The sequence below is a fragment of the Diceros bicornis genome, chromosome 2 (assembly GCF_020826845.1).
Source record: "Diceros bicornis minor isolate mBicDic1 chromosome 2, mDicBic1.mat.cur, whole genome shotgun sequence".
In the NCBI taxonomy this organism is placed as follows: domain Eukaryota; kingdom Metazoa; phylum Chordata; class Mammalia; order Perissodactyla; family Rhinocerotidae; genus Diceros; species Diceros bicornis.
Window position 1 is genome coordinate 89204234 of NC_080741.1, and position 9724 is coordinate 89213957.

Genomic DNA, 9724 nt, shown 5'->3' on the forward strand with positions numbered 1-9724 from the left:
CCCTGAGGGAATCCCACAGCCTTGGGAACTCATCAGCCCACAGTGCTGCCTGGCCTCCATCACTCAGGTTCTCCCTCAGAGGCACACACAGAGGAAGACACAAACACCCCACAGCTACCGGCACACACCCCCTGCCTCACACCCAGATGCACACACAAATGCACAGGCAAGTACAGACACACACTGCACATGTTCACAAACACACACCCACAGCGTAAGGCTCTGTGCCCCCAGCCCACATCGGGCCACCCCTGCAATTCTTCCTGTCTCGGTTCTCCTAATTGTCCCCGGATGAAGGGGGGTGCCCCGCAGTGTGCTCCTGTGCATCCCCGAGCCTCTCTGGAATGCAGTGTCTTCTTCATTGCTGTTCCTCTTCCCCAGAAGGGGAAGTTGCTGGAACACAGTATTGAAGAAAGAGAGGAAGGAGGGAGAGAGGGAGGGAAGGATCAAGGAAGAGAAGCAGCGAGGGCGGGAGGGAGACACAGACACAGCCATGATAAACGGGTGACGTATGATATAAATATGCCAGGGGTAGACTCCACTTTTGTTGGTTCTCATGTTTATTCAGTGGGAAAAGGGGGGCTGTTTTTCAAAAAAAGAAGATGAAAACTATGAATACAAATTAGAGACAGAGCCTTAGAAGGGGCCCGTGGAAGTGACGATCCTGGAGCTTAACAGTACGGCTGCTCCGGTCACATGCGTGAAACAGAGATATGTAAGCCCCGAAACACGTGAGAGCACAGACACAGGCCCCGACTCCCAGGCACACTCACTCACGCACAGAGGCACACGTGGCTCCAGGCCTCAGGTGCTGTTAGGGGCCGGGCCTGTCTGGGCACCAGCCCTCAGAGGCCCCTGCAGCCCTCACTTGAAATTAGGCCCTGGCCCAGCTGCTTCCACACCAACGGAGCATCCTCTGGGACCCGTCCCCACATGTGCACTCTGCTGTTTCAGAGGAGCAGACCCTACTGCTGCCTCCTCACCTGGGCGCCCAACCCCATGCCTAGTCACCCAATCTGAGCTGGCTTCACACCAGATGGGCAGGATGAGGAGGAGGTAGGAGCTGCTTCTGGAGACACATCTGGCCAGCACTCAGTGAAGTGCCGGCCTCTGGCCATTGGAGCCAGCAACACGCCCCAGCACGTCTCCCAAGCCCATCCTACCGCCTTTTCCCGAGGACCGGCAACCGAGGCCCAGAGTGGGCGCTAAGCGGGTCCTCTTGGAGAACAGCAGTACATCACACACACAAGCACACACACACATGCACACACACACTGAGAACCATCACATATTTTTCTGGAATGTAGGAGATTTCCAAGGTTTTCTTTTTCAATACAGTAAAGCATAAAAAAATGAAAATGGCTTGTAACACTGCCACACAGATAATCCCAGTGGCATTTTAAAGATAAAGTTAATGCATGCACACATGTAGGAAATTCAAACAGTTCCAAAAGATTACAAAATGAAAACTAAAACCTTCTTATCTATCGCAGTCCCTCTCCCGGGAGATGATCACTCTTTGCATTTCCTTTCTGAATACTTTGGTATACCAGCATTTTTACTGATAAAAAGAGAATCACACTCGGCCTACTATATTGTACCTTGCCAGTTTTTCACCTAAAACGTGTCTCTGCAGATCTTTCCACATCAATGTGGCCTAATCTCCCACCTTCTTTGCAGTGTCTGTGCTTTATTCCATCGTGTATATTTATTTCCAGTTTCTTTGCTCCTACCCTGCCCCAGCCGCTCTGTGGTGTACTAGATGTACCGTAAGTATTTCCATAGGGTCAGTTAGACATGGCAGCGCTGGGTCATAGGGTATGTGCGTTCTTAATTCTGCTAGAGATTGCCAAAATGCTCTTCAAAAAGATGACATTAATTCACACTTTTATCAACAATACATGAGAGTTTGTCTCCCTACACTCATTAATTTTGCCAATCTAAGGGGTGAAAAGTCATATCTCAGTGTTTCTTTTAACAGTTTTATTGAGATATAATTCATATGCCATACAATTCACCCATTTAAAGTGTACAATTCAATCATTTTTAGTATATTTAGAGTCATGCAACCACCAGCATAATCAATTTTAGAACATCTTCATCACCCCAAAAAGAAACCTTATACCTGTTAACAGTCACTGCCCCACTTCCTCCCTCCCCCCAGCCTCCAGCAACCATGAATCCACTTTCTGCATCTATAGATTTGCCTATTCCGGACATTTCATAAAAACGGAATCACATACTATGTGATCTTTTGTGTCTGACTTCTTTTCACTTAGCGTAAAATTCTCAAGGTTCATCCATGCTGAGCACGTATCAGTCCTTCATCCCTTGTCGCGGCTGGATACTAGTCCACTACACAGATAGACCATTTTGTCCATGCATTCCTCAGGTGATGGACATTTGGGTTGTTCACTTTTTGGCTCTTGTGGCTTCATTTCTCTCGGGTATGCACTTAGGACTAGGTGTTGTTTTAATAGGCTTTCCTTTAATTCTGAGTGAGGTTGAGCATCTTCATGAATTGCGGGTTCAAATCTATTGCCTAATTTACTGTTGAGTTCTTTGAATTGAGTTGAATTGTAGGACACCCAGCTGGTGTCGCAGAATTGCTTGGTGGTGTGGGGGAAAACAGCCCACACGTTATAATTGGTGAGCAGAATTGTAATTGGTGTCAGAATCATGCTACTGATTTGAACTCTTTGTTAATCAAGAAAATGTAGTCTGTTGTCTGGCACATGTGTTGTAAATATATTTTTCCAGTTTGTCATTTGTCTTTTGCCTTCATTTATTTTGTGACATTCAGAAAACATTTTTTTTGTTTTGTTTTCAAAGTTATTAACCTTTTCTCTTTAGGCTTATAACCAGCTTAGTAAGGTCTTTACCACTATGGTTATAAATTTATCCACAACTTGTTCAAGAATCTTCATGGTTTTTCCTCCTCTGTCTTTTTTTTTTTTTGGTAACATTTAAGACTTTGATCCATATGGGGTTTTTTGTTCTGGTGCCAGAAGGAAAGATCCAGTGTTCTTTCCAAATGGTCAAGGAACCATCTCAACATCTCTAATTGAAGACCCTAACTGTGGCCACCACTTGGAAATGCCCCTTCACCGTAAATCACATGTTCCCATGCCCTCCAGCCTGCCTCAGGACCCGCCCGCCCAGTGGTTCTCACTCCTGGCTGCACATAAGAATCATCTGGGGGCCTTTAGGAAAACACCCATACCCAGGTCCCACCCCGTCGGATCAGAGTCTCTGGGGGTGGAGCCCAAGTACTGCTTTGTTTTATCTGTTTGTTTTTAGAAGCGCTTTAGGTGACTCTCATGTGAAGCCAGGGCCAAGAACGCCCATCCTTGGCACCCTGCTGACTCATCGCACTGTTTCTTCTTTTCTACCAAACTGTGTTTTAGTAGGATTGGCCCTTGTCATTCCTCTTCTTTTTCAGAATTATTTTGGCCGTTCTTCACATATATATCTTGCCAGATAAACTTTATTATCGTTCTGTCAGTTCAAAAAAAAACACCTGTTATTCAAATGTGGGCCACACCGATCTTATTTTCAGCCAACAAAGATTGATTGGGCATCTACTACGAGAGCCAGGCCCTGTTCTAGGCAGTGGGGATACAGGAGTGAACAGAGCGATAAGAATCCCCTCCTTCCAACTCACCTCTTGTTGGAAGGAACAGACGATAAAATGTGACTGCAGTCAGGGAAAGCTTCTCTGGGGAGGTGACATACGAGCTGAGCCTGCACGATATCTCTGGTCCTAAGAGGCAGACCCGGCAGCAGTCTACCCAATGTCCCTTTCCCCTCTCCCTTGCTGATAACACCCCAGCTTTGTTCAGGCGGCAGTGTGGCTTGCCTAGGTGACACCTTGTTTTCCCAGCCTCCACTGCACACAGTTCCGACCAAGGAGGCCTAAGCTGAAGCCTGCAGGACACTAAGGAAAATGGCATTCGAAGACAGGAATTGCTGACCCAACACCAGCAACTGCATGCCTCCAGTTGCATGAAAAAAATACACCCTTGTGTTTAAGCCATCAAGAAATGGGCTTTTTGTTACTTCCGCCTGAAAAGCATTCCTAACCTACACCAGAGACTTTGTGAAATAACCCATCCATGTTTTTGATGTTTGCAAATTCAATAAACAAGTAGGAACGACTTTGTCAACATGGGAGTGGGGGTGGGATGTGGGAAGCATTCCAAAATTTAACAGGATTTGGACGTCAGTGTCTCCGTGTTTCTTTAAATTATGGTTAAAAAATAACCGTAATTTCTGCCTCTTGGCTATAAAATTTACCATCTGAACCATTTTGAAGTGTACAGTTTAGTGATGTTAGGTACCTTCACATTGTTCTGAAACACATCTCCAGAACTTTTCATCTTGCAAATCTGAAACTCTGTCCCCATCAAACACCTCCCCTTCCCCTCCCCCACCCCTGGGAACCCCCAGTCTACGTTCTGTCTCTATGAATCTGACTACTCTAGGGACCTCAAGTAAGCAGCATACAGTATTTGTCTTTTTGTGACTGGCTTATTTCACTTAGCATAATATCCTCAAGGTTCATCCATGTCGTAGCATGTGACAGGATTTCCTTCTTTTTTAGGCTAAATAATATTCCACTCCAATGTATAGACCACATTTTCTTTATTCATTCATCCATTGATGGACATTTGGGTTGCTTCTTCCTCTTGGCTATTGTGAACAACGTTGCTATGAACATGGGTGTGCAAATACCTCTTTGAGATTCCTCTTTCAATGCTTTGGACATATACCCGGAAGTGAGATTGCTGGATCACATGGTAATTCTATGTTTAATTTTTTGAGAAATTTCTATAGTGGCTGCACCCATTTTACCTTCCCAACAACAGTTGCACAATGGTTCCAATTTCTCCACATCCTCACCAACACTTGTTATTTGCTGGATTGTTTTTGTGTTTTTATTGTGTCTTTTTTTTGATAGTGGTCATCCTAATGGGTGTGAGGTGATATCTCATTATGGTTTCAATTTGCATTTCTCTAATGATTAGTGATGTTGAGCATCTTTTCATATGCTTGTTGGCCATTTGTATACCTTCTTTGGAGAGATGTCAGTCAAGTCCTTTGCCGATTTTCTCACTGGGTTATTTTTGTTGTTGTTGTGGAGTTGTAGGAGTTCTTTATATACTCTGGATATTAGCTCCTTTTGAGATATATGATGTAAAAATATTTTCTTCCATTCTGTAGGTTGTCTTTTACTCTGTTGATTATGTCCTTTGATACGTAGAAAATTTTAAGTTTGATGTGGTACCATTTATCTATTTTTGCATTTGTTTCCTGGGCTTTTGGTGCCACATCCAAAATATCATTGCCAAATCCAATGTCATGAAGCTTTTCCCCTATGTTTTCTTCTGGGGGTTTTAGAGGTTTTACGTCTTACATTTAGATCTTACATCCATTTTAGCGTCTGAGTTTTTGTTATTAAAATATACTCTGTGTGGCCAAGAAGTATGTGGGCTGCAGGGAAATTGTTGAGGTTCTCACACTTGGTCATGGTCGGGCCTAGACACAGTTCTCTTCAGATTCCTGGATCACAGGGCTGGTGAAGCTTTGGGAGGAGTTGGTCCTTTCCCAGAACCAGTGGTGATGCCCATGGGTCCTTGTGTTAGGGACATTCATTCAACAGTTGCTAAATCTTCACCATTCCCATCATCATCATCAATGTCACCAGCATCCCATCCACACAGGTGTGCACAGTTTAGGCAGCAGCCATTACCTTGATCTTCCCAAAGCCTGTTGGGAAGGCAGTCCAGGAGTGATACTCATTTTGCAGATGAAAAAAAATGAAGCTGAGAGTTATTCTCACATAGCAAGTATGATTCTAAATGCAGAACTCTTTCCACTGCACTGAAGTTTCCTCTCTATGAATATTTTAAAAATGCTGATATACAATGACCCAATCAGGGAGAATTGAACTGAAAGGAATAATTAGAAAGAAATTTAAAATTGTTATATATAGTGGTGCTGCTTTCAGTTTTGTTTGTAGAAGCCACAAAGTGGATTGAGCCCAAATACCAAAAAATAGGGAAATAGTTAAACCAGTGAGTGGAGTACTTTGCAGTTAAAAGAAATAAGTTCCATGATGCCTCTGAGGAGATTAGAAATGTATATCTTAACCAAGCAAAACTAAGTGGAACCCAAGTTTTTAAATAAACACTGACCACTGCAGCATAAAAACCATTTACCCCATTGTTGGTCAACAGCCCATGTGCACTCACATCCATCTCTACCCTTCTGTTGCCCTCTGGCTTCACATTCGGCCAATGGTCTGCAGTGGTGGATCACTGAAGGATGGGAAGAGAGGAAAAGCCAAGGTATTTCTCCTTCTCTCTGCTCCCTGTGACATGGCTGGCAGTGGAAGGCAGTTCTCCTCAGTGGCATCAGCTCCCTCTTTTCTCCGGGAACTTTTGTGGTCCTAGCTCCTACCAGAAAGGCTCTCCCCATGGCTCTAGCTCCTGCCGGGCAATCTCAGCTCCTGGGTAACACCAAACACTGATGCCTCTCTTTGTCCAGAAGAATGCTAGTGTCTTCCTGCTGGGCTAATCAATGGGTTACCTCACTGTCACCCAACTCCTCCATCACATGAGTAACCAATTCCCCGTATTAAATTTTATCTGAGTGGTTTGTGTGTTCCTGGCTGTACCCAGGCTGATACCTACACTGATAGATTAAAATAAGTTTTTTATTCAGATCACAAAAATGATATGCGCTCATTGTGCAAAATATGGAAAATCTAGAAACATGCATAAATTTTATTTTTTATTTCAAAAATCAATCATAATCCTACCACCTAAAGTCAACCACTGTTACCATTCTTCACTTTTTTGAATAGGTGAGATTATATCCTAAATAATTGTATAATCTGCTTTTTCAGCTAACAGCAAAGCACAAAGAGTTCCCCATGTTGTTTATGAATTCCTTGTAGACATTGTTTTGAATGGCTATACATAATATATCATCAACCAGGTGTACTATGTTGTTAGACATTTAGATGTTTTATAATTTTTTTTGCTAGTATAAGTGACACTATAATTAAAATCTTTTTGTATATAGGTTTTCTCCCCCCTGAATTTCAGATTACTTCTTTAGCTAAATTGAACCAAAAGTGTAAACAATTTAGAGGTCCTTGGTATATACATCATCAAATTACATTCTATAAATACTGGACCTATTTACACACCCTGGAACCTCAGGAGAGGACCTTGCCCAGCAGCACATGGTAGGACCTCCTATGCCTTGGATTAGAAAGCTCTTTAACTGATAGGAGAGCTGCTCCCACGCATGATATAAAATGTCAACAATCCTGGTGGATCTAGGAAGAAGGACTCATTTCCTGGTTGTAAGCACAGGAGTATAGGAAAAGGCCATGTATCAGTTAGCTATTGCTGCATAACAAATCATCCCAAAACTTAAAACAACAAACATTCATTATTTGTTATGAGTCTCTAGGTCAGTTGTGTGGTTCTGCTAATCTGGGTGAAGCTTTGCTGATCTTGGCTGAGGTTACCTAGGATACTTTGTCTGGGATGACTCAACCATCTGAGTTCGTCCACCATTATCTCACTAAGGATATCTCTTAAATCATTCCAACCAGCTAGCCCAGGTATGTCCTCGTGGCAGTGGCAGGATTCCAAGAGACACAGCTACAATGATCCAAGGCTTCTTCAAGCTTCTGCTTGTATTAAGTCTCCCTCTATTCCATTTGCCAAAGCAAGTCACAGTAAAGCCTGTAGCCAGTGTGGGATGGCACTACCAAAGGATGTGAACATTAGGAAGCAAGAAAAATTGGGGCCCTTATTACAATCAGTCTACCAGAAGCTGCATCCTCAGAAGGTGGAAATATGATCACCATAGCAACCAGAAAGGACCACTCCTGAGGCCCAGATGGTACCAGACGTGTCTCAGGCTGCTGATCTGCCCCCACCACAGGACTTGGCATTGCATTTAGTCCCCCTGGAATATAAGTGTATTCTGGGGATAGGAAGAGCAGAGACCTTGAATTGCCACCCTAGAGAAATGGGATTTGGAAAGAAAAACTAAGTTGGGATATGAAAAATACAGAAAGGCACAATTCTTGCGCACCCAAGTTTATAGACTAGCATTCGAGTCCACTACAAGTGAGACGATATTTGGCCTCAGGTGGAATGGAGAAAGGGCAATAAAACACTAGAATGCTGTGAAAAAAATTTCCAGTGTTGGCGGGAAAGAATCCTCCCACTCCCTTGGAATTGCCCGTTTGGGGGCCAGCAGGGTCCTTAAATATTAAGCAGCATAATCCCCTCATTTCGTAGCCCAGGAAACAGAAACCCAGGGCGGTTAGAGCCCTCGTCTGAGGTCTCGCGGAGAGCTGGTGCAGGAGACGAGAACCTGCGCCTGGGGCTCTGGGCCGCTGCTGGGGTTTGTGGCCAACCCTCAAAGTGCTTCTTAATTGGAGGCTTCTGCTGAATTAGCTGCTTCCTGAGCAGCTGTGCTCCCTGTTTGGCACTCGCACTCAACACCATCTTCTCTAAATTGATGTGACCTCGCTCTTCTCATCTCCTCCACACTGGGATTTGCTTCCTGGTTTTGCTCAGCATGACGGCCAGGGAGGGGGCGGAGGCAGCCTTTGGAGAGAAAGCACCGCTGTTCTCGCCACCACCCCCTGCTCCAGGGGCTTCAGAGCATTTCACAACCTCCCACCAGGGTCAGGACTGGGGAACAGGCAGACTGGGTGCAGTCCTAGGTTTGCCACCAACTACCGTGGGATCTGGGGTAAATCTCTGTCCCTCTCCAGGCCTCAGTGACCACTAACAGTCTCCCACAAATTAGGGTTACCAGGGTTGGCAAATAAAAACACAAGATACTCACTTACATTTGCATTTCAGTAAGCAACAAATAATCTTTTAGTGTAAGTGTGTCCATGCAATACGGGACATACTCATCCTAAACTTTGTTGTTGATTATCTGAAATTCAGATTGAACTAGGTATCTTGTATTTTGTCTGACAACTCTACCCCAAATGGAAAATTCTGTTCCACTCTGCCCATTGTGGGGAAGGAAGGCCTGGGTGTGTACCCCAGATCTGCCACCCAGTCCTGTGTGATCATGGCCAAGCCTCTTCACCTCTCTGAGCCTCAGTTTCCTGGATTACAAAATGGACATGTTAATCCCTGATTGGTTCTCTCTCAGGACTGATGTGAGCACAAATTAAAGGACATAATTAAAATCCCTTTATAGACTGCAAAATGTGCTACAAACTCGAACATTTATTAAGAACCTACTGTGTGTGACACACTCTATCAAAGATTGTGAGAAAGAGTGATAATGGTGCAATTGAGAAGACATGTGTGTAAGAAAAGAAAAGCCTGAGACTGTCTATTTTTCACAGAATCTTGCCATGAAGTGAAATTCCAGCAGGAATCTGAATTTGGACTGCTATGAACTGATAAGGAATTAGATGCTGTAGGAAAAAAATCTGTGAAGTCCTGGGAAAGAGTCATGCCTGGGCTCGATTCCAGAGAGCTGGAGTGATTCCTTGGACAAGCTGGGCTTTCAAATTCCCATTTGGAAGGGGATCTGACTAACCCAGAGTGATCAAATTCATCAATTTGGGTGGAATCTTTCCCATCTTGCCTTTGGGCCTTGGATGTGCCTCTGCTGTTAGAGAAGAGCAAACTTCATCTGACTCCCACCGTCCAGAAGCCTAGAC